Source organism: Lipophrys pholis, assembly GCF_963383615.2.
Source record: "Lipophrys pholis genome assembly, chromosome: 3".
NCBI classification, from domain to species: Eukaryota; Metazoa; Chordata; class Actinopteri; order Blenniiformes; family Blenniidae; genus Lipophrys; species Lipophrys pholis.
The window spans coordinates 5158761-5185280 of NC_137627.1; the positions used below are offsets into that span (position 1 = coordinate 5158761).

Below are 26520 nucleotides of genomic sequence, written 5' to 3' on the forward strand. Positions count from 1 at the left end.
TACAGGACTCCCGCATTTTTTATTTTTTACCCGCCTCTTTTTCAGATTGGCGTACCAATGGCGAGTACACAGACATCTGTATGAGCAGACGACCAAGTCGGATTGTTCTTACTCGTGACTCTCAACTATAGAACTACCAGAATATGGACTGGGTGTCACCACACTCGTTATTGTTAATCTGCTCGTGCATGTGCAGGAACATTTCAGCGTTTTCAAAAAGTTGCATTTTCAGTGGCTCTGTGCACCGTTGTCCTATAAATGGACACCAAAAAATGCAATGGAACTTTTCCATTTTCACTTAAACGTTGCAAATGAGTTTTTGTGAAGAACTCCTGCTACGAGTATATATATATATATATATATATATATATATATAAGATTAATGTTTATGGAAACGTGCAGGTTGGCTTTCTCCAATCGCACGCCACAGTGAATCTATTTTGGCACAAGTTTTATCACGGATACCATTCTGGGGCAATCCGAGGGGTTTTGGATTAAGGGCCTTGCTCTTCCAAACACAGTAGCGACCCCTTGGTGGTGGGATTCTGTTTAATGCCTTGCTTTAGTAACCTCTTGTCCACCACTGTAACAGAGACAAATTGAAAATAAGAAGCTTTGGTGCAAATCCCTTTGTGTAACACTCACCAGATATTTCAAACTACCAGCGTCCTACTTGCATGAGAATGGATTGCGACTATCCTAACGTGAGAAGCAGCAGAAAGTCAGACATTCAAACAACAAAAGGCGTGGGAGGGAGAGTGCGTCTGGCTTGAAAGGTAAAAGGTCACTATGGTGTTTGCGCTGAAACTTCTGCTCGAGTGTGACAAGTGTTTTTAGTGTGAACTCTCGTCCTTATTCTGTTACTACCAGATCATATCTTCTCATCACGGAGTAACTAATGACCCCCACCAACCCCCACTCCCAGCCTTTTGACCCCAGTGCCTGCTTCAGCGTGTGTGTGTGTGTGGGTGGTATGATGTGTTTGGGAGTATGTTATCCAGAGGTCGTCGTCAAAGTTCACCCACAGGCTTCACAAGAGAAGGGAATCGACTTTGCTTTCACACTGCGCTTCACGGTCGCTTACGACCCAGAATGCACTGCACCATACGTCACGTCGGCTCACTTTCACACCTGCCCAAACGAAGCGGGCTTTCGCCGAAACGAACTCTGGTCCCGACACCCAACAGTGCCGGTGTGAACGCGCCCCTCAGTCGTTCTTTCAAAAAACGATTTCAGTCACAATATTTACCGTAACTGTTGTGACACTTCCAAATGTTTCCTGGGGATTTTAGGAGATTGTCTGTCGTCACATGAAGTAAATGTCAGCACAAGTGAGATGATAATTATATGTTGTGGGCCTGCTGAGACCTGAGGGATTATCTCCTTCTTTTTTGCTTTGGGACAATTGGTCCACTACAGCAAAACTAAAGTGTTCAGTTTAGTTTTTTTTTAACGGCAATCCATTTTTCCATTAATGTGATTAAAAAAAAAAAAAAAAAAACAGTGAAAAATTAACGCATTTTATGTTGTTTTTACCACACTGATGATAAATCGTCTTGTGGTGCCGTGAGGACTGATTTCCCACGCGCTTGTGATCCTGAGATTGGCGTGTATGTGCTGACAGACTGATGCTCGTCTGACGCAGGTTAAACGTGCGTCATTCGATCCTACTTAATGGCCACGGCTGAATGTTTAAATTCAGACTGTTTATCAGATGAGTGTGGGTCTTTGCTGCTGATTGCTACTCAAATACTCTTCTGGGTGTAGGTACACGCTCTTGAGGTAAATTCTCAGCACAATCTAAATCATCTTAACACCCTGCTTGGTGTGATGTTTCACAAATCCTGAATAAATTGACTCGAGGCGAGAGCTGAGGAGGGTTAATTGCCGATTCATTTTCCATCTGACTGCCGAACACTTGTTCTTTAGGTTTGACTTTTAAGGCTACGTTTATCATAATTCCCCCGATGGAAGATGTTCCCTAAAGATTACAGTGGTGTTCCAACTGAATACATCGACGGGACTCGTTAAGATTAACGCACAATTATTATTCTCCAGCTGTGTGAAAAAAGTGACGTTTCTGAAATTGCCTTTTTATTTTTAACTTTTGGAGTGAAGACGTTTCTGTCGGTACGAGTGATCTGAAGCTTCTTTGTCTGGATGTCGAGGTGAGATGAGGTCGTGGTTTTGCTCGTCTTTCATTGCGTTTTCTTCTACGTTTCTCTTTTTTCTGGTTGCACATCGTGTATGTTGCACAACACTGCCCCTGCAGGTGATCCCTGAACTCTGTGAAGACCTATCAAATTAGATTAGTGTGTGTCGTGTTTAGTGTTGAATGTATTTGGGCTTTTTGTTCTCAGGGTGGAAAGAATAGGAGTGTGGTGAGAGCTTTTACGGACTGGGGGGGGGGGGGGGTTTAGGAAGCTGTTGATCAGTCTGGCTGTTGTCTTCAAGCCAGAACTACCTGTCGGGCTTCAAACGGAAACTCTTTCACTTGTTTCTTTCAGCGAAAAGCGTTACCCTACTTTAACAGACAATGGTGACGCTCTCCCAGACGGCAGCAGACACAAGCAGTGATAATTTGACCCGGTTCATTCATTCAAGCTTTAAACATTTAGGATAAATTACAGCACCGTTTTATCAGCCTGTCGTCTCAGCGGTTCATTTCAGGCCAGTGCTGAGGAGCTGCTATATGCTGCGATTGAATTTTTTGCTGTTGAAGCGTGTAACCAATCAGCACATCGCCCTCAATGTGGTTTCAAGCTTTGTACCTGGAGCCTTTCAGGTTGTCTCTAAGAAGTATTACAGCGAAGCTAGAAAAAATCTACGACCAGATGTTTTCGACATTAAAGCCACGAGCTGGTCAAGCCTCTCCGATCTCTGTTGCCTTTACAAGAAGGTGCCAGGCCCCTGTTTACACAACATTTTCAAGTGAAAACACAAAACTTTCATTGCAGTTTGGGTATCCGTTTGCACGGTAACTTTACCCAGAGCGGCGGAAAACACAACTTTTTGGACATTGCTCCCACGATGGAACTTTTGGAAAACGAACCGATTATCACAGTGTTTTCAAAACATTGCTGTAAAAACACGAAACCTTTTTTTAAAATGGAAAAATGTGTTTTCCCTTGAAGTATTGTCGTGTAAACAGGGTTCCCGATGTGTGCTTAAATTTTTTTTGTCCTGATTTCAAGCACAAAAGCCCTCATTTTCAGAATAAATGCATTCCGCACACTATCCACTCATTTAGATTTTTGGTTTTCCCACCAACGTTCGATGTCAGATTCAGAAATTTAACACTCCAGAGAGTACGCAGACTTTATTGGTGTAGCGCCTTTCAACAAAAAGGCAATTCAAAGCAACGAGGAAGGTGAATATAGACATAAAAGCTTTTTCTTTGTTGTGCGTGTGCATGTGTGTGCGTGTGTTTTCTAGAAAATGAATGGGTAAGGTCAAATTGGATTGAAAACAGTCGCTCCCACTGATTGAAGCTCCTTGCTGGCCTTGTACAGAGATCTCCATCTCTCTTTCTCCTCCATTCAGTAACCAGATTAGTAACTAGAGCAGAAACCTTGCGGCCGCCCGGACAGAGGACTGAAGCGGTGCTACAAGCCAAACGTTAAAGAGAGAAACGGGGACTTGAATTACCAAGTGCTTTTGGATAAATCGTTGTATTGCCGGATCTTTTGGTGCACCTGCTGAAAATAAAAGCCAACAGCTGGGCCGCTACAGAAATGTGCCATTCATCTTGGAGAGAGCAATAAATCCAGCTGCAGCCTCTCTCTGTCGGCCTCCTGCTGCTGCTGTCATAAACCCGGCCCAGCACTGAGTATGACCACGAGGGTTCAGCCAGATCTGCTTCTTCGGGCCCAGGATGTGCCGTGGAGACCGCCCCCCCCCCATAACCACACATGTTTTACCAGCTTATATCTCCATTTCCGTGTGCCACCTCTGATTAAAAACAGCGTGCATGTTTTAAAGTTTGTCTTCCGCAACTTTATGGTGGTCTGACTTGAAGAAAACGGCACGCAGCAGATTTAACCTTTTTCGTGGTGTTACTGGCATTTGAGCGTGGGCTGCTTTTTCATAGGCGACCTGTTGTGTGTGATGTTGTTTACAGTGCGTTGCAGCGAACGGGGGCAGCGGCTCTGCGGCAGTGTTTGACGTTGGTTTGACGGCACTGTTGTTATCCGAGCTAGGAAAATGTCAAAAAATGGCTGCAGCTTACAGATGCCTGTGGAAGCGTGGTGTAAAAGTTGTGATCAGGCGTATAAATGCAGTTTCAGTGCAGAAGCTTGATCGGTATATTACCTCCTGCATGTACAGGGACAACATTCAAATATATTTATTATATATAATATGTCGTTAGAAGCACAAAATCAAAGTGAGGTTTGAGGGAAAAAATGCTTTAGGGCTGAAACTGTTCCTCAAATAATTCACTTTGACATTTTGAAATCAGAACTTTTTAATGTTTGATTGCAATTCAAGCTATTAAAAAAAATGCACATTTTTGTTTGTAGAAGGAACGAAATTGATAATTTTTGTCTTACAGATATCACCATTCATAAAATAAGCACCGAGGTTAATGGACAGAACACCTATTTTTTTCATCCAATTACTTGAATAATTGACAGAATAATCTGTAAAATACTCCATTACTGAAATAATCAATAAATGAGGACCGAGTGTCATTGATCAAAAATGGTAGTTGGCAAATAAGCAGCTTCTAAGTGACAAACATTTTGGGGATTTTTTGATTCTTTTAGATTTTATTACATCGAGTGTTGGAAGTAAGTACTCTTAATCGGTCTGTAAAGACCTGCTATCCATGCATGAAATACTAGTTGTATGCTCCTTCATACATCTAATGGTATTTTCTTCATATTGTGAGTTGGGTCAACCTTTTCTAAAATTATTGGCTTGATTACAACGTTAATATATGAAAAATCACTCGTCACATTATGACACATCCGTCCTATATGTAAATCATCACATTCCTGCACATACAACCTTTATTGACTTTGATCTGTATGTAAAAGTTTGTTGAGGGATCAGTCTTCTTCTTCTTCGTCTATCTCAAAATTTGACAGTAAACTAACCCCGTTCAGAACAGATTTGCATAAATGTGGTATTTAAACTCATTTCCAAGCTTGGTACATTTCCAATCAGCTGCATCGTGTCGGAAGTGTTTATTCCCCCAGATGCAAACATTTGATGCCGTTTGAAGGGTTTACATGTTGTAATTATCTCTTGGGGGGGATTCCACACACACACACACACACACACACACACACACACACACTGATGGAGCTGTACACTGCCAGCCCGCTGCCTCAGCAGAGTCGGGACTGCAGCCGTCATGTCTACTCTGCTGACTCAGCAGAATGTTAATGTCGTGAAATCCCATTAAAAGCAATCCGGGGCGGCGCTGCGCTGCGCGGGGCAAGGCGAGGCCGGGGGGGCTTTATGGGACAGCGGGTCATTTTGAAAGGCCGGCAGCTCCCTCGCGTCCGCTCTCTGAAACCGAATCTAATCACTGGAGTGGCTCGCGTTAGAACGAACCGCTCTTTAAAGCGCCGCCACTCATGTTTAGTTGCTCTCAAGCCCATTCGAGTGGTTTTGTACAAGTGAGTTCAAGCACCGATGGAGAGTAATGGTTTTTAGACGGATCGCGTTGTTTTGCAGTTGTGCCCACCGCCATGTTTTGAGTGGAATCAAAGAAATTACTCATTTGTTGGCTCATTTGTCATTATTGCACTGGTTAGATTAATCAAAGAGCCAGGATTACTTGTATAGTGGCGACGTTTTACTTCAGATGCATTATTAATCGTTTCTGTGGCTGTGTCAGAAAAGGTGATTTGTACCACAGAGCTGCGTCTAATATACTATAGACCTGAGTATCGCACCTTTTCAAGTACTTTTCTGAGCTCTGACTCTTGTTTACTGAGGTTTTTCCTGATTCTCTGATTCTATCATCTTTGGTGCCCAAGATCACAAGACTTCGAAGGCATGGGATATTTTGAGGTTGTCCAAAATAGATTTTGCACATATCAACGAAAACTAATGGGACGGTTTTTACTCGGGCTGCACAATGTCTTTGGCAAATTCATTGGTATTTCAATTTTAAAGAAAAGTGCAATGAATCACCTCGCGGTCAACAAAATTGTGACGAACTAAATAAAATATAAAAGGACTGGATGCTCCGAGCCACTGAAATCACTTGGGAACTTTGCAAAACTGCTCCATCTCTGTCTCCGTGGCAATGGGGGGGGCGGAATACGCAACTTTTTGAGATGGCAAAAAAATTTATTTTAAAAACAAAAGAGGCATTTTCACTTAAAAAGCTGTCTTGTTTAAATGAGACGGAAAATAAAATCAGGGGGCTGGTCTGAGGTGTGCTTTGGCTTTTAAAAGCTTCCAACAGCCTCCAGCAGGTGAAACTCCAAACCCAGGTGGAGAAATATGTTGAAATTCGACGGAAGTGAATCCCAAAAAGCTTTATTAATTCAGTTTTATTTTTTCCCTGCAGTCTTATCACTTGCGCAATACTCTCTCTGGCATATTGGATTTTAATGAACTGCCGTCTTTTCTTTTTTTTTTTTCCCACCGTGTCCCAGCTTTACTGGAATAGGGGGTGATGCTTCGAGCCTCACTCGTCATCCTCTTTCCTGAGGCAGGCTGTGCATGATAATGGGAGAAAAGGTTCTCGCTCGTGTCACCGCTGAGGTTTGGATTGTCTCAGCTCTTTAGGCAGATGATGGATGTTCCTCTGAGCAGAGCGAGAGAGAGGAGTTAGCGGGGCTGTTTATCTTTCACATCTGATGAGGATGTGGTGTAAAAGCGCTCCCTTCTGGAAGAAACTCCCACCCACGTGTTTCTATACTGGTACACCGGAGCTCCGCATTATGTGCCGCAGCCAGCTCCAAACTCCTGTGAATGAAAAGGACTCCTGACGGCGGTTATATCTTCTCGTGTATTCCACTCACTCACTACTACACAACCTTGGTGGCAGTTGTGCCGCGTCCTCGCCGGCAACACAGTCTGTTACCGGAGAAATAATCCATCTGCCCCCTGCGCACCGTCCTCATCTGTCCTGCTGCCACAACAATCACAAAAACACAGTGTGCCCAACCACCGGGGTCAACGCGAGGACGTGGAACACGAACACACACACACACACACACACACACACACACACACACACACACACACACACACACACACACACACACACACACACACACACACACACACACACACACACAGTGAATCAGCTGCAGTGAATCATCTCACCCCACATGACCTATTGTGCTCTGGTTCGTTGGGTCGGTGCACTAATGCAGTCATACATGGCATCGTATTCTCAGTGTAGCGTAAGAGAAACTGGTTTATGAGCGCAGTGTGCACAGTCGCACCAATACGCTTCACTGTGGAGGCTCTCTGCAGCTCTGTCAGGGTTACAGCGGGTGTTTCTTTATAAGGGTTGTGAATACTTTTCCCCACATGAAGCTCAGTTTTTCTGTCGGACCTTGAGATGTTGCGTTAAGCTTGTCTCCTGAACACAAAGTACATCGGCCTTCCTTCTCTTCAAAATGTCAACAGGCTCCGTCGCTGTAGCGGCTCTCGTTAGCCCGGGCCTCTAGTCAAGTGGTATAGGCATCGTAGTGTGATTTGCATATTTGTTTTAACAAAAGTTTTGGGCTGGATGCCGGGCCCGATGCTCGCGTCGCCCATCAGAGATGTCTACGTGAACATTCTGACAAACAGTGGTAGTTTAGTGTGACAACATCTCTTCGTTTCCCACAGCACTGTTTTTAACGCTGCAGTCTATTTAAACAGACAGCTCTGCAGCTCCGACTAGTGGCAGACGGATGCATGACAGTGAAGAAGTGCAATACCAACTGGATGAAACGCCAATGAAACATATATTTCTGGTGACAACGTGGATGTTTAAATCATTTAGCCAACTTATTGCACACATTTCCAAGTCATTATCATGCACATAATGACTGGGAAATGATTGGAATGAATGCGGTCTGTTCACGGTAGTGATGATGTAATCACCCAATCTGATAATGATATGACCGATCCAACTCGAACTCAGTATGATTTATCATCTTTAAATGAATCATTTAATTTTCTCTCATGGGATCACAGAACACAATGTGAATATATGGAAGGATGTACAGTCCCTGGTGACCATTCTGCATCTTTTAAACTGCATTTTTCTTCTTTGTACATTTGTTGATGGAAGTTTTTTCCTAACATCATCCAGAACGGCAGTATTTCTGCTTTCTTATTTTCAGCCATGTGGATTTTTACGACATAGTTTTGACAGGATTCTTCCGTCTTCATCAGTAACACGTTCGATCGGTCAACAAAAGTTTGTCAAGAAGAGAAACAAAAATAAAATCAGTGGATGAAATGCATGTATTTTTCCACACCTAGACATATCTATACTGGGTTTTTTTCACAACCGACTATTTTTTTGTGCTTACTTTACGTACAATAATGTTATTACATAATCACTATTGTGAGTAGACCACAGTCATTCCAATCATCTCCATTCATTATAATGGATGAAGTTTCTGATGATGGAATGTGGATGAAGGAATAATGAACTTATGCAATGTTCAAGAACAAACCAGAAGTCTCTCTGACAGTCCTGTCCTTTAACCCCGGACAGATTGCACACCTCGAGACCTTCTGTATAGCCCACTCTTATCTGTTGCAGGTCTCTCTTGTCAAACTCAAGATAGCTCTTATTGACATTGTCTGCATGCTTTGGGCTGGTGCTTTACTTTTGCTGAGTAAATTTAAAGCCTGTTGAAGGTTTTCCCCGATAGTCTTGCTTGAAGTGCAACTGGCCTTTTTGCCCGAACCGGTTTCACTGGTTCCTTTTGTTACCTCGCTGTCAGTGACACACACCCCCCATCCTTGTAGCTGCCGAACTGAGCTACGCCGCACTGACATGAATAATTGAGCCGTCCTGTTCGCTCTGCGAAGCACACGACCAGCATCCCGTTGCCTCGTTGACGTGGAGCGTCTTTGTTTCCCGCTGCGCCCTCCGCGAGACGCCAGCGTCTGTGTTCGCAGCGGCAGAGCCGGGTGATGTCATCCAAGTTTTCACATGAATACTTTAAGGTTGTAGAGGTTACGCGATCCGTTCAGTGCGTGTCTGCAACAGAAGCAAGTGTTTAATCTGGTAGATTTGTGGCTCTGCTAAAGACTTGGTTGGACAATGTGCTCAAAGCAACACAAAAAAGGCCGACACTTTTCACACCACCGTCTTTTCTTTGTAACCTTCGTCCGCCTTTTCCAAAGTTTGCTTTGCATTTTTAATTAGAACTCAGTCAAGTCCTTGAGCATAGAAAGCCCATTAATTACCTGAGTAAATCTGCGTGGTGTTTGACTGGAGCTAATCACTCTTTGTCTCAGGGGCGCGCCGGGCCACGGCAGATTGAGCTCGTTCAGCGGTTAAAAGCGATCTGCTCCCCGTGAAGTCATCAGAGATGTCCTGCTACGTACACCACGGTATTTGGTTGTTCTGACACTGAATCTGAAAATGTGTCGAGGTTGTGGGCACTTTGCTCCGCGAGTTTTGAACATGGATGAAGAATCAGGTTCCAACAGGTACCCCTACAGAGGTGGGCAACAGTAGTTCTTGTCAAACTGGGAGGTACCCTTTGAAAAAACTTTAGATGATCCAAGATGCTTAATGCTCCATTTGTGCAGCTGGGACCTGAGGTAATTTTGAGTTGGGACAATAACAAATTAAGAACTACCACGGTACAATATATAGCAAATCTATCACGATGTGTATACAGCAAAAGACCGACTGAACCATGAATAATTGTCTTTATGCAATGCAGTGTCGCTCTTTGCATCTCGCTGTAATAGCCAGATGAGATGGAGTCCTACTGTCCTTGATGACCTCTCCTTGTATAGATGATAATGGTCAAGCTCATAAAGTGTGTATGGAGAGAACAAAGTGAGCATTTTGATGGCTAAATGGACAGAAATGAGTCGGCATAATGTTGTAAATTACCTTTGTCTAATGAAAGAAACGCATGAATTCAAGGCAGAAAAACACCTTACATTGAAGTTTAGGTTTATTCATATTTTGTTCTCCATTTCGCCACTCAACATGTTTACACATTGCATGTTTCTCTAATATTGTGCAACATGGCTACTTCCTATGCTGCCGCTTTACCACATATATTAAAGAAGAGAGGGTGAAAAGAAGCTTGGGAGGTAGAATATCTACATCTGCACTATGAATGTTTAATGGATACGTCCAATAAAGACATGAAATATTTATGTGCCTGTGGTATTAGGTTAAGCCAGGGGTCACTTTTATCTTTTTATTTTATCTGCACACTAGACTCATTTTCAAAGGGAGTCTTTCAAACATAGAGTAGCTAAAACAATAAAAGTGGCAAACAGGCCAAATGACTAAGATGATTAGAAATGGACTAAAAGCAGAGAGAAAAGTCTAAATGAGACAAAACGGCTCAAATGTCTCATTGAACAAATTAAACACCCAATGCAGCCAAAATGAGGAAAGATTTAATGGCACAATAAAAGTTAAAATGGCTAAAAATAATAGGATAAACTGCTACATTTAATTAAATAAAATTCAAAAAACAAAATCAAGACTTAAAAGCTCCAAACATCTACAGCTGCTAAAAACAAACAAACAAAAAGCTGATAAAATGGCTGAAATGTTTTGTTTTTTGTTTTTTAATACAAATTCAGAAACTGGTGAAATGTATAAAATAGCTAAAATCTTCAACCAAAAGAAAAATGGCAAGACTAAAAATAGCTCAAACTATTGGGGTTGAAGAGAAAAAAAAATATGTAATGGACTTAAAACAGCCAAGAATTTGTGCTTTTCTTAACTTGTCATTAAAAATGACCATAAATGCACCTTAAGGTACTGATTTTGTAGGAATGTCAAACACCATTTATCCAACTTGAAGCATTATCTTAAAGTACATTTGACATGTTTTGTGGCTCCAGGCTAATTTTAATTGATGGAAGTGGTAAAAAAAAGTCTCTTCTGTTTATGGAGGACGTGCTGGGAGGACTCAGATGTAGACCTGATCACATTTTATCACCAATAAAAGAAAACCCAGTGAAATCCACATTCCGTGGTGTTCCTCACTGCTGTGCTTTATTTCTAACTTGAGCTGGTCGTGCCATGTTGCAGAAATATCTCTTGTAGTGCAGAAATAATGCCGCACGGTGTAAGTTTTATCTTCCAGTTGAAGCGATACTGAACTAATGTTGGAAACGTTAGATCGATGAGATTCTGAACGCCTTCACCGTGTCAATAGAGTCTGCAGGGAGCACACAAAGAAAGTCTTGCTACAAACCATGCCTCCGTTTGTTTGTTTTTTTTCCCCTTCCCGGCACAATAAAAATAGTATTTGACTGCGTGCAGCCTTATTTAGTCACTTTGAGTGAAGGCTTTGTGTTTCGGGAGGCTTTGAGGCGTGGCTGCGCAGGAGTTAATTCTAAGTAAAGTAAGTTGGAGGCTTGTGAAGCACCTGAAGGGCCCTAACAAGGTTATTCATCGTTGTTCATTCACGTTGACATCCTGCATGTGTTTTTTTATTGCCCCGTTTAATGGCAGCTCAGATGGCTGCTATTTCAGTCCAGACCCATCCGCCGCTCGCGCTCAGACAGCAGAATGAGTGTTTTCAGGGCTGAAACACCCGAAGATGGAAACAATTGGGAGTCCCCCGGGGGCTTTTCCCTGATATATGCTCCCCTCTCTCTCTCTCTCTCTCTCTCTCTCTCTCCCTCCCTCTTCCCTGCGGCCATCATTAAAAATGTCAAATCACTAAATCGACGAAGGCGATTACATGCAGACATCTTCTCCTTTCCCCTCTCGGAGTGCGTTAAGTTCCATCCCTGATGTTTGTGCGCTAAATTAAAGGTTCGTCTTTGGGAGATGATCGTCCTGTTGACTATCAGCGGATAATAATCCGATGCACGGTGAGGACGGCGGCGCGGTCCTGAGAGCCGAGTTCACACTCGAAGAGAAAACGTCTCTGTGAGAGCCTCAAGACACGAGAGCTTCCAGCTGCTCTGAAGGACAAGCTGACACTGGAGTCGACACACATCTCTGCTCAAGTCCTTCACTCGGGGAATCCCCCGTAAAGGCACCCATACTGGTCTTCTACACTTTGTACCCCTCCAGTCCCTCAGTGTTGCCTTCCATCATATTCACCTAAAATACATACATTCTAGTTTAATGCATGTTTTGTTTTTTTTGTGAATCGATCTGTCAGTCAGGCATGTAGCATATATATTGCACATGTTGGTGTCATAGATGTACGATATGTTGTGCAGCTGTTGTATCTGAAGCACGTTTTCATTATCAGATCTGTGATTTTGAGGAAATGAAAATATCCTGATTGTGAATGGAAAAAAAACTTGCACAGCGCTCTCTCTCCTGACTCATTGCTTCCTCCTGGATATAAATATCATAAAGCTTGACTGCGTGGCAAATTTTCAAGAAAACTTCTTATGGACTTTTTGAAATGAAAGAGTGCAACTTATGAGACGAAACTAATGCCTCTTGGAGAAGTGATGTGGTCGGGGTGTGATTGCAAGGCAGCAGGGAAGTAAATACTACGGCAGAGGTGTTAAGTCGAAACGGAAAACTTGTTGCATCTTGAGGATCAGTTTACATGACAGCGGTGCATAACGGCACTTTTTGAAAATGACTTCCAAGGTGGACCTTTTTGAAAATGTGAAACTTTTCTCAACAGAAGATGCAAAAACGATGTGTTTTTACATGAAACTTTGACGCGTAAACGGGACCTAGAATATTTATCGCGGTCACCTTTCATGTACGCTGGTGTGATTAACTCTTAACTCACACTGCACACTTTTTGCTCCACAAGTCATATTTGGGTTTCAAAACTCTTTTGACCCAGTGTTGCATGTTTTGGGGATTTTGTATACTTTATTTAAAATCCCCTTTGGGGAAATCATTCCTCCACATTAAACCTCTGTCTCCGGAGCGGTGCCACAAGACGGCGCCCGGAGGGCTGCTGTTGGTCTTTGCTTAGGGGACCCACAGTGTTGAGCTGAGCTCGGGGATTCAAACCCACAAATCTCAGATTCCAGTTCCACCTTTCTATCCGCTAGGTCGCAAAAAACAAGTGTTACACCAGTTTGATTGTTGGAAAAATGACTGATCATTTAAAATGAAGTGAGCTCAGGAAGGCTAACGGATGAATTAGAAGTCTTTTATTTCCTGGGATCTCGCGTACAAACTTGTGCCCAGAAAGCTTTGCGGAGAGCGTGGGCCGTTTCTTCTGGGCCTCTGTGTCCACTCCGAGGAAAACTCCCGCGTTATCCGGCTCACCTCGACTCCGCAGGCTTCCTCGGCAGCTCCCTGACAGTTTGCGAAGCGGCGTGCAGGCGGAGTGGGAGGAAACAGGTGGTGAGGAGTGAGGGGCATCGGAAAGAAGGCTCCTGTGTAGAGCCGCGTGAGCCGTCATGCTGTTTGGTCGGACCACACGCTACCAGGCGCCGGATCACTTGGATGCGTGTGCATTTGTGTGTGTGTGCGCTCTCGCATGTGTTTACTTGTTTTTCTCAAGGGCTGACAATTTGGCAGAGAGGCACCCTGCTGCCGCCGCGCTGAGTCTGTGTGCACCGCTTTCCAAACTGTTGTACCTGCAGTCGAGCTCAAGAAGACATCCAAATGTAGTTTGTTGCCATGGTGACGTCGGCCTTCAATCTTTCTCGATTCTGTTTTGTTTCACTGTTTCTTACCGTTTGTCATTACCAAGCCAGCGTTTTGGAAGTGTCAGATGGTACAGTTAATTAATGGTGCTACTGCTTGTTGACGCAGCGATCTAAAGTCTAAAGATTTGTTTACACAAGAACAATTGAATGGAAACGGGTCTTGCATCAATCTACAAAAAATGGATTTAATAGTAGGACGCATCTCCATAGCTAAATGTTTCGAGGTTTAATGAGGTTAGATTACTGCCACCTGTTGGTCGAAGCAAGAATAATATATATATATATATATATATATTTTTTTTTTTTTTTGTAAGTTTGACATTAGAATATTGTGGAAAAAAACTGAACAAGTTTTCTTAAGTCTAATATCACTTCCTGTACTACATTCTCATTGTTATTCAGTTAATTGTCCTCATGATCTGTGTACCGCACTCCTCTGCGGCTCATTTCTTGTTTAATCAGTGTGAGGAGCCAAAGATCTCTTATGATGATGGAGTTACTTTTTAACTGGAGCTTTGCGAACCCTTCCTGCACCAGTGCAGCACTCCTGTCATTGCCAACTGTTTCCCCCTTTGCTCATTTGAATGCATGATGGTCAAAATAACACTCCTCGCTCAAATGTGTTTGTAAGAACTGAGCGAATCAGGACTCAAAGCTGGCAGATTTATTAAGATTCTCATTAACTATGTTCACACGCACAGAGAAAAACAGGAAGGGAAAAAAAAAATTGAATTCCTGCCATCACCTATTCTTATGCGAAATCTAGCTCTTTTTTTATTTATGTGATTCATGGTGTGCTCCTCGTAGATGGTTATAAATACTGTGAAAGTACTTGTCGTCGCGGTGATTGCTGTTCAACCCTCAAGTGGTCCGAGTTTCGCACTCGAAGACTCGGCATTCTGAATTACTACTTAAATGTAGCCTGACTTGTTGAAGAGCAGCCGGCATGTTGTGTGCTTTCCTCTAACAGATGGGATTTTAGTGGACTACAGTCATGCTTGACCACAGGGAGTAATGATGGTGCTGAAACCCCTCCACCCTCCTGTCACACGCTCTCAGGACTGCAGTGAGTCATACTAATGAAGCCAACGTTTGTAACAGCTATTACAAGTAAAGCAGCCCTCGTAGGAACTACATGTTCAGAGGGCAGCCGATGCAGCGATGGTGCACTTCAGAGTTAATGCCTTCAGGTTTCCCTGCGGAGTCAACAGAAATGATGAGTGACTTTCCTGTAAATAAGCCAGTGACCTTTAAGCTTGTACCTTGTTGTGCTTTTCTTTACATATGTAAATTGCTGGCTGTTGGCAAATGTTGGCTTGCATCACTGTCTTTATACGCGTGTGCGTGTGTGTGTGTGTGTGTGTGTGTGTGTGTGTGTGTGTTGGACAGTTCATACAGTAGTAGAAGTAGAATCCAAACATCAAAAAAAAAAACTGCTCAAATAAGTATATATGTCCCTTGTAGTATTAAAACGATTTTGTCTGAGGATGTAATTTCTTGCCTTATGTTCCAGTTTTGCTCATGTAAACATTTCTAAACTGTTCAAGTCATCAGATGTTTCTTAGATTAGCTTGTATCTACGCGTTCATTCAGCCTCTTCTTTATATGGACGCTGTTTTATGTTCTTTTCTCCGTTCCTTATGCTGGTCATACATGAGCTGTACTTCACAGCACTGCCCCCCACAGGTCATCAGTGGAGCTACCCACCAGTAAGCTCTATGAAAACATTCCCAATGTTATGGACACAGAAGACGGACAGAAGGCTCAGTCTGTTTCTGTCTGCGTATTTAACGGTTCTTGACGCCATTGGGTGGGAGAAAGCAAAGACCTTTTGCCTTTCTTCAGAACACCTCCTGGTCTTCTTTTCAATGAGTCTGTAATTGTGAAAACTGCACTTTCAACCTGTCAATTCCAAAAACCTTGAAAATGACTGAATAAGCAAGCACATTCTCGATGGCTGCATTCATCGACTGTTTACGTCCCCACAGCCTGATGACGCTCTTTCTCATAAAGTATCAACAGTGAATCATGTCTTTAATTTCATGTGTAATCAAGGGTCCAAATGTCTGTTCTTTTTTCTTTGTAGGGACCAACCAGGAATTTAGTGTCACCCAGCGAGGATGCAGTTTCCTAAAGTCGTCCGTACCCACATGGACTAAGAAGTGAGTTTCTGTTCCAACTTCCTGTTTTGTCCGCCTGTTGCAGTCAAACTTCAAAGCTGTCACCTTTTCTTAGAAGATTGTAGCAGCAATGGAAAGAAAATATTTTCATTCAGAAAAGACTGTCATTGTCTGTCGGGTAGATAACCTGCACGTTCAGAGTATCCCGCTGCTGTTCTTGTGATTTCAATCATCTGCCTCACATTCCATAAACCAGCTGTTGAAACCCGACCCGGCCGGTAGGGACTTACCTGTAGGCGATGGGACACTGAGCCAAGGAGGCTGCTGAATTTTTCAGTGCAGCATTCGGAGAGTTCTAGCTCAGGTTTCATCCCGAGAAGAATACAGCTCCGATCTAATTGTAACGGCACTGTATTGTAACGGTTGTGATGCAAAAGTACACAGGTGCAGCATGGGAAGCATCCAATCCCTTTGAGAAAGAAGTTCAGATATTTTGGGGGGAAAAAAATGTTTTTTTTTTAACCATTAAATATGGCAAAAAGCCACATCCTCTTATTGCAGTGTCTTGCATCCTGCAGCACGCAGGTTTTTATGAATTCACTCTCGCAGCATAGCTTTGACACTAATGCCACTTCTTCAATGAGGTGCCTTACTTATATATGTATGTTTAATAAAACAACATTCCTCCAATAAATACATTAGACACATCAGGTTTTTCTTTTCTTTTTTGTAAGTTTTCACCTTGCAGTGTTATTCCACAAGCTGGTTGGACCGTCTGGCATGTCGGTTTTGGCCCCCGGGCTGTATGTTTGGCACACCTGATCCAGGGTAATTTCTTCATACAGTTACTAGTTGCCCTTTAGGCACTTGTGCTGACGTTCATGTTTTTTAAAGTGGAATACCGAACATATAGATGGATGGCTAATTGAGGACGTTGACTGCACAGTTAAGAACCGGCACGTGACGCCTCAGGTGATGGAAGAGAGATGCAGCGTTCAAATCTCTGTGATGTAATACGAAATGCTGCATCTTATTAAATAGTAATAAACACAATCAGAGTTGAATGCTGGAAAAACATACACTGAAATGTCATGTCAAAGAAACAATCTGCTGAAGATAAAAGGCAGGAATCACTGATTTAAACTGAAAATACAGTCGCTCATGGACCATGTGAGTTTACCACAACTTACTCATGGATGAGAAAAAGAAAGCCGTTATACTCCGAGTGTTTGGAGAGATGAAAACTGAATCCAATGCAGTCCTGTCAAACACTGAATGGTCTCATGTGTACTTGAGTGGAAGTCGTATTTAGAGAAGTTGGTGTTTAATCAGCTGTTCATGAATGAACCCATTCAGGGAAAGATGTGCTCTGTAATCTGTCACTGAGTTATTACAACGTGATACAACCCAACTGCACTGTACAATGATGTATGGTGGAGGAATAAAAACATAAACATTCTGAAGTACTTTGAATTGCTTTGTCTATCACAACTGCTTTACAAATGAAGCTATCTTGCTTAGGAATATGCTGAATGTTGTATTTTTTTTTTTTTTTCCAGTATAGCTTCGGGCTTAGACTATTGATAACTTTCTAAATATTCTTAATGAATGTGAAAATGTACTTCAACTTAGCCTGGTTTCAAATGGTGAAAAGACGTCTTTATATCCACAGCAGTCAGGAGCCATGTTGTCATCTTGTAGTAGCTCATATACTCTACCTTATTTTGACTTTGGCTATGCACACAACCTTTTCAAGGGTTTTCCATCCACAGGATTTCCACTATGTACAAACACATTATATTACAGTACATTGAAATGTAGTTAGTTTTCATTCTGTGTGACTCTTGTTGCTAAAGGATTTACATCTCGAACCAGAGAGAGTCGCCTGGAACAGCAATCCAAAACTCCCAATGTTTGACCTCAGTTTCTGTGAAAACGTAGTAGTAATCCATCTCCTGCAATACCCTCGCTGTAGTGCACAACTGAGTCATGAAGTGACATCAGTTTTTCTGACATGAACTTGTGCCGCTTACTGTAAAGACATTTCCTTGGTAGTATTAGTCATCTTTTAACGGTGACTCGATTTTTTTTGGTCTCTTGTTTAGAGTCTGTGTATATCTGCCTCACTGTGGGGGACCCGTGGTAGCACTCCCTCTACGGGAATAATCGTAATTCCCACCCTCATTAGGAAATAGACTGATATGACTTTCTGTTCTTTTTTCTCAGTCTGATCTCCGTCCAGGGGGTCAGTTCTCATGTCTAAAACTGTTAGCGAGACACCAAGAGCAGTATTGTGACAGTCTGAGCTTGAAGAACTTGAGAAATGTTCCTTGCCTTGTTATAGACCAAATGTAAAAGGACCATTCATTTCTTGCACGTCTTGTCTCGGGAAATGATGCTCCCCCTGTCAGGACAGCCACTTAAAGCGAACACACTGACCCTCACCACTCTCATGTTCCACGTTAATGGACCGGAGGGCTCACGAAGGATCGCTCATCCTTCACACTAACTGAAAACAGCAGCCGACTTTGAGCCGTGTAGTTGGATGTGGACCGTCAGACAGCGACAGGACTTTTCTCCGTCTCTTATGGCGCTCGGCTCCAAATGTGTGTGCAGTTTCTTGTGCGAGACGCTGTCTGCCTGGTTAGTGTTCATGTGTGATTGTGCAGTCTTATCAAAGCATGATAAAGATGCTGAGTCATGCCTGAAGACGCAAACGTATTTAAGTTAAAAAAAAATAGGAGCGAACCAGTAAAAGGAAAGCATCACCTCAAGATTACAAGAACAGCCTTAAAATACTTAAAAAGCATTTTGTTAAGAAAAAACACAAGCAACCGGACGTTCTCAGTGATTCTCTTTAGGCGTATGATGTCAAAAGCCTGTCGCTTTAAAAGCCACGTAACTTCTGTAACCTTCAGTTTGTTTTTTTTAAACTCGCCCTCACAGATTTTCACGCCGATGCAATTTTACAGAAAAAATGCATTCGGGAGCTTTACCTCATATGTCTGCTAATCTTAATAAAACAAAGCAACTCACTGGGCAGATTAAAAGATTAGTGTCTTCTTTGAAAGTTTTGCAATGTACAATGTGTGTTTATTGCAAATTTGTTATTACAAAAGTCATTAACATCGACAGTGTTTCATCGCCAGTGCACAGTACAGTACTCAACAATAACTAATGTCATGCACCATTTTGCAGTTTCATCCTGGTGGATGGATTCCACCATCTGGTGTGCTCAGTTTGACTCGTGGGTCAGAGAATTGACTCCCCTGCCGTTTAGATTAGATTTTTTTATTTGTTACATACAAGTATGGCAGTGAAATGCAAGGACTGTCCACTATGCTCTATGAACATGAAAAAAAATAAAAGATGTCGAATACAAAAGAAAAACACAGATAATATTAAAAACTATAAAGAGGTTGCCTCTGTTTACCTTGATATCAGCATGTGTAAAACACTGGGAAGTGATTGACAGTGAAAGTCTGTACCGTGTGAAATCCAAGCTTTTATCAGTAGATTTTACATGTTGGAAAATGGTGATTAGACTTTGCTCTAAGAGAACGTTTCCGAAGTCTATTTACCTTGGAGCCTTTCCTTGTTGTTTTTGTAGGCAGATGAGCATCGCCTCATACAAAAATTACATTGCAATGACTATTGAAATTACTTCCTATCCGCCACTGATGAGTTTGAGAAACACACTAAACTTTTAAGAAACACACACACGCCTCATTAATATGGTTAGTATTGGCCGGCTGTGGCTCAGTTGGTGGAGTGAGTTGTCTCCCAATCGGAATATTGCAGGTCCAATTCCCTATTTGTCCACATGTTGAATTGTCATTAAGCAAGACGCTGAACCCCAAATTGCTCCCAACGGATGGACTGAGCGCCATGCATGGCAGCCACCTCCACTAGTGTATGAAAGGGTGAATGACATTTAACGATGTAAAGCGCTTTGGGGACCACTCACAGCAAGGGGAAAGTGCTCTGTAAGTGAAATCCATTTATCATTTACCATATTGCAATCGGGTGGAAATGGATTCCCCTTTCTGCACTCTTTAGTATAGCTGCACAGCTATAATCATGGCTATTTCAACGTGTGCAATATACACACGAAAAAGACAATTATTTAGCTCGCATGCTGTGTGCATTCATGCTCTGCCTTTCTTCACATTTGGCCAATCGAATTGAGCCACATTGACGCTTGAAGCTCACTCAGAAGGAAAACTTCAGCATTATTTTGTTGACGTTCCTGTTGGCCACAGGACAGAAGTCAGAACCACAAAAGCATGAAAACCGACAAAATCAACTTGGAACTGCAGATAAAACCGGAAAATCTCAAAGCGTGAAGTTATTGACATCGCCTACAAAAGTGTTATTTATCACAATACTGGACAAGGTTATCACATGTTGACCTTATGTTGTGCAGCCCAACTCTTCTGTGGCATTGCTGCCTCCCATCGGGCGCAAACATCAATAGATTAGTCATTTGCTTACCTCCACTTAAAGCTGAAAAGTGGATGCCTGGTCATAAGTGCTTAGAAAAAGACCTGCAAACACGCACTTTCACACCAGGAGTTTGCTGTTGCACATCAAGCTGGTGGCTGGTGAGCAGATCTTCAAAGAGGCATCATAACGTCGACTGTAAACAGCCTCAAAGACAAATAAGCACTTCAGGCTTTTAAATTGGTGAAAGACTAACAAGGCGAAAGCTGAGAGCTCGTAAACTCCACACGGGCTAAATGTATGTCATCAACTAAGCTGACCTTTTAAAACCTTTCGTGGGTCATACTGTAGCTGTAGATTTCTGCTGCTGTTTGCCACAAACATTTGTCACATTCAAAACAGGTTTCTTGTTTATTCCTTTACGGGGAAAAAATACTTGAGTTAAGAGACTGACGGCCGCTTTGACATAAGAAGGATTGTTGTCTCTCAGGTCCCAAGCATGGAGGCAGATTTACTGTGTGCTGTCTTCATAAGAAAAGGAGCTTTCTCAGAGTGAGTTAGCTTTGGCTCCGACTCGCAGCACGATGTTGCCAACAGATTCCTTTCCTGAGTAAATGGAGACGGCAAACTGGCGCTCCTCCTCGGCTGCTGGGCGGGTGCGCCTCGTCTGAGGAGCAGGAAGTCATTTGGACAAATGGGCCCATTATTGACCCGACCGCTACCTTGACCGGCGAGACTCTTTGATCCGCACGTTGTAAAATCCTCCATCCGCTTCACCAGCAGATGAAAGGAGGACGGTTTAAATGTGCATCATCATCATCATCATTGTTGTGCAGCTTGTTTCGTCCGGCTTTCTTCCCATTGAGGTGCGAAAGCGCTGGGTACCAAAACTTCCTCCGGAATTTTCTAGCTGGAGGGGAAAATGTAACATCTCATCACTCTTCCTCACGATAATTCTCTTCAATATGAATTTGTATCCGTGACTCATCCTTTCTACCTCCTCTCGATATTTCTGCCTCAAATTCAAGCCTCGTTTACGCAACATTTTCATGTGAAAACGGAAAAACGTTTGCCGCGTTTTGTGACGTCTGTTTATAGTTGAGAGTCCATCTACTCCCTATTGTTAATGTTAATTGTGTATGTGTGCGTGGTTCCATTACGGCACAAACTCGAGGGGTGACATGCAAACTACATTGTCTGTTTACACAGAAACAGCAGAAAACAAAGTTTTCAAAACCCACAACGTTTGTGAAACGAAAAACACAAAAACGTTGCATTTTCTCGCGTCGACAGCGCCTCATTAAAACTTCTGACGCACCTTTCTCTGATCTTCACCTGAGGTCATTCGGCGTTTTGCTGTAGCACTATACCTCGAACGAACAAGACAGTCCTGCAGCAAGCAGCCTTTGGCGTGGGTGTTGTTGAATCTGTTATGAGAGTGAAAGCCGCAGTGTCTTTTCTTCTCGCTCGAGTTAATTCCAGCCAAGTCATAGTGTGTTTAATGTATGCAGAACTCTGCACGAAACCCTCCTAAGGCTAAAGAGTGCAGGCAGGCGGGCAGGCGAGGAATGCTGTTGTTCACTGAGGAGGGAGGTACCAAGTGAGGAGAGGCCTTTCTGCTCTCTCCCGGGAGAAAGATGAGCAGGAGAGGAGCCGCATGGATGCATAGGTAGCGAGTGGGGGAGGGTGTCAAAAGCAGGGGAGGGAGGTGAGGCTTGGATGGGACTGTTTGCATGGATAAAAACATGAAACAAATTTCACATGGAGTTGTTTTTGCTGAGCCTTACGAAGCAGAAAGCCACCATTGGTGAACCATTAATGTGCACTAAAAGTCTTTTTTGCAGCAAAAAATATCAATCTGTCTCCCCACTTGGCTGACTAAGCAGATGTATATTATCTTTCCAGTTGCATTTGTGGGTTCCTAAGTGCCTATAATGTCTTCCTCATACTGATTCAATAATCAGACTTTTTTTTTATTATGGCTGCTTTTGTGGCTGCACCCCAAATGAACCAGAAAAAGGAATATTTGTCTTTGTTTCGTTCTGACTATTTAACCCAGATAGTTGTAGTTTTAATGAGGATCTGCTTCAAAGCACTTTTCCATGAATGTGTTTAATCTCAGTCAGCAGCTTGTGCATTTCACTTCTAGAAACCTAAAGCTTTGTCTCAAATGTGTTTTAAGTACACAAAATATATTTACGTATGTTCAGGGTATAAAGCACCAATGTAAGTAATGTCCTACACTATTGTCACGCCTCAACAACAAGCAACAGATTGTTGAATAAGAAAACAAACTATGGAGATTATTATTGGATTAACAGAGAAAAGACTATGGATTTTAAATGTGTTTATAAATACTGTATTGATTTCTGTTCACATGCCGACCATTTGCTGGTTTTGACTATTGGAAGGAAAATCTCAAAAGAACTTAACTTACAATCACGTAATCAGAACTTTGTCTTGATATATATTGAGAGTGATTTGAAGCCATTTATTATAATGTCCGAGGACTGTATTGGACTTTAAACTATTAATTTTCTGAAGTCTTGAGCTTCAATTTAATTAAGTGGGCGCAGATCACGTGAGGTCGATGTCATGATGTCTATATTGCCGTTTTAAAGTCGTCCCTTTCTCGGGTACTGCTGTAGGGAGGGGGGTGGCTGTTTTGACGGCACCATGACTCCGATTAGTAGTGAACCGGTGCATTAGTTGGTGACGGCTTGTACTAGAATAAAATACTAAACCTCCTCGGAATTACTTCTGGTGCTGAGTAGTTTAACTGTTTTGTTAAGTCATCACACTTACTGCTTGTACTAATCATGCTTGGTATGTTTACGTATCGCTAAACATTTAAGCCGTGGAATGAGAGGTCGTCGTATTAATATATAGGATAAAGCCATTATAACCCAATGCGAAGACATTAGACTGGTGTTATGAATATAGCAATTCCAAGTCACATAATGAGAGCCTCTGAAGGTCCTAATACAGTTTTTGGATTGTTTGTTTTGGGTAATGGTAGAATTTCACAAATAGTCAAATTTTCATCTGCTTTTATTACTTTAAAGTTAATTACCGTTACATATGACCAATTGAACATGCATCCTGAAGGTGCCCACTTCTCTTCCTATAGTCCGTTTCTTTTCCATTTCGTTTTACAGTCAACATGTGGTCTTTAACAGGGGGGGGGTTCGGGTTAGTAAAGGCATATAATGTAAGACGGCAACAAAGTCACAGACTAAAACAAAGGCATGTCTTCTCTGGCTTCAGCTCGAACAAACTAGTTCGTTTACTGCAATAATATACAAAGGTGAAAGCCGAGAAGCTGCGTGTCAAGAGGCTAAAAGGTGAAACGTGTGTTTGTGGTAAAGTTAGAAATCAGTCTGTTTGAGCTGTAATACAAAATCTGCTTGGCATTTTTGCTCTCTGAACCAACGTGCTCTTTAAAAGCTCTTGTGACTTTAGGTGTGAACAGAGCCAGTGAAAAAGGTTTTCTATGATTTTAGGTTTTATTGTCACGTCGCACAAAACTGCTTTTTATTAAGGTACAAGAGGTAGATATTCACTCGGGTCTGAATGTCTTTTAAAAAGAAGGTCACTGGTTAACTCCAATAATGGATTTCCCCACTGACCGCCATGACGACAGTCGCAGATCATCTCGGTTTAATGGCTGGACGTAAAACCCGACAATGGATGCATTACTTCTCACTTCAGCTATCGCAAGGCAACATTTTTTTGTCACAATGGTGCTGTACTCACTCCTGCAAGCAGGGATCTGTGCACAGTGATCAGTTTCCTCTGAAGGACATCCAACATGTACAGTTCTGCAAATATGTCCTTGCAGTATAAAGTGCACGTGGCTCCCAAATGCATTTGCAGATCACTCTCCAGTTTATATGACCCTGATCAATTAAAAGCCTGAGCAGACCTCCTATGAAACATGCAGTGGTGTTTTACGATCATCATTAAAGTGGGCTGAGACATTGAAGTTTTACTCCTTGTACTTTAGGTCATTATTGAGATGTGGTCCAGTTTGAAAGACGAACAGACTTATCCTTGGGGGGGGGGGACTGCAACGTGACCTGATTGAGTAGATATCGACTGCATGCTTGAGCAGCAGCTGCCATTATCCATGCAGTGTAATGCCAGTCCAAAGCTCTCCAGATTAGATTTTAGTCTCAAATGAATTGATTATCGAGGAATTCACTTCCAAGGCCTTGACACTCTGCCCGACATGTTCTCCTCGTCTGGCCCGGCATCCTCTGGCAAAGTGGAAATGAGCTTTTAATTTAGGAGAAGCGTGTGTGAGCGCCCACATTTCTTCACGGCGTCGTCCTGTCCTCACAGGAGAACAGTCGGTGCAGAGAGTGGGTGGTTTCAGCGCTGCATGGGAAAGACTTTGGAGCGTGCTTGACTCGTAGCCCTCCCCTTCTCGCTCCCTCTCTCTCCCTCTCTCTCTCACTCTCTCATTCTCCCTGTCCAGCAGCTGTTTTCCTGTCTTAGCTGTGAACTGGAGCCAAGCAGTTTCTTTTTTTTTCTCTCTCTCTTCCTCCCCTCATCCTCGCGTCACAAGCAGGAAACTCACAGACTTACCGACATACGCAAAAAAAACACACACTCCGGTCTAGTGTCTCTGTCCTGTCCCACACTCGTCTGGCTGCTGACCTCATTTTTTTTTTTTTTTTTTGGACTACAGAGCGAGGAGCGAGTATTCCCGCTCTCCTGCTCGCTGTGCTCACATCGCCGTGTTGACTGCTGGTAGAAATGCTTTCATGGTAAGACGCGTCCTCCCCTCTCTCGGGACACTTGTGTCTCTTGACTTCTTGTTTGTGATTATCTCCATCTTTGCGGTTGCTGTGAGGCTTCTCCCGCACTGACGGCTTCTTTCATGGTGTCCTCGAGAAAGTCTCGGTACGATTGACAAACTTGGAGCATGTTTGAAATGTAAATTACCATGGCAGTGATTTCTTTGAGGATTTAAAAGAAAAACTCGCTGAGGTTTTCAGATATATTTTCTGGTAAGAAAGTGAAATTTAAATGCACTTTAACGCTGTTGAAGTGTTTGTTGACTGTGTTGAACCACCCGGTTCTGTTCAGCATGGTGGGGGCCAGCACGGGACCGTCGGTGTAGGGTCTCTCTCACACGTGAGTGGCTGAAGGGTGGGAGGGAGAGACACATGCTTTTGGACCTTCTCTATTGTGTTAGACTGCTGGCAAGAAGGAAAGTGTTTCTTAGTGAGGGTGTAAACAGCTCCCTAACTCACAGTTTGGATGGGATCATGGATTTTAAGCAGGGATTGAATGGCTTTTTCAGATCAGCAAGGAAAAAGAAAGAGGATTAGGTCAGAACCTGGCAGGACTGTTTTTGAAAGAATTTTACTTGTGATTTCCATTAATCCATCCTCTTTCATACCGACTTTAAGGAGGGCTGAAACTATTGCTTTTGTTTTGAAATGGGAACAAGACGTTTTCAGCTTCTGATGTGATGTAGTCGTTTCCTTGTGCCGATGACAATATTGACAATACTTCTCAGCCGATTAAGCAAATATCAATGTGTTGTTTCCGAAAATACCAACTGGAGCTCATGAATGTGCTTCGAACTGAAAGTACTTTTTCTTAGTTTGAAGCTGTTTTCAGCAGGAGTTCTTGGCAAGGTCGACGTGGGGGCCCTCCTCACACGGAGAACCATAAAATAAAGTGAGACACAACATCTATCTTATACACATGAGTGTTCTGTTCCATTACATAATGAAGGGAGTATTTTTTTATTCGACAGTTCTTTGAATTGTCCGGTTGGAAAACCCCTTGGATCACGTAAAATCTTTCATTTACACATCCTTAGAAGAAGGGTGTTGTAGACCGTGCCTGTGTTTGTGGCCTGGAGTTTGGGAAAGAGGGCGTTTGTTTGCAGTTTGTTGGAAGTTTAATCCTTCGAGTTTGACCTTTAACCCCAAACTGCTCCGATTGTCCCAAATCAAACATGCAGATCACATTTTGAGTCTGGAAGCGAACAGCCGAACCACAGAACATAGACGCTACACATGTTTTGAGACCAATGTCCAAAACCTAGGTTGTTACACTCTTCATTTTAATCATTCATTTCCATATTGGCTACAGATTTTCATATGAAAAAAAATTATTCATTGATCACAAAGGATTTGGCCAAATGAATCGTCTTCTTTAATCTTAA

At 42.6% G+C, this 26520-nt stretch overlaps 1 protein-coding gene across 1 annotated transcript in view; it reads left to right on the plus strand.

Annotated features, from left to right (window-relative positions):
* The window catches only part of LOC308107682 (SPRY domain-containing SOCS box protein 4-like), a 60683-nt gene that overhangs the window by 1733 nt on the left and 32430 nt on the right, over positions 1–26520 (plus strand). Inside the window, exon 2 of the mRNA XM_080460159.1 lies at positions 15857–15932. The gene's annotated coding sequence lies outside the window, so the exon portion shown is untranslated. The remainder of the gene's footprint in view (positions 1–15856; positions 15933–26520) is intronic.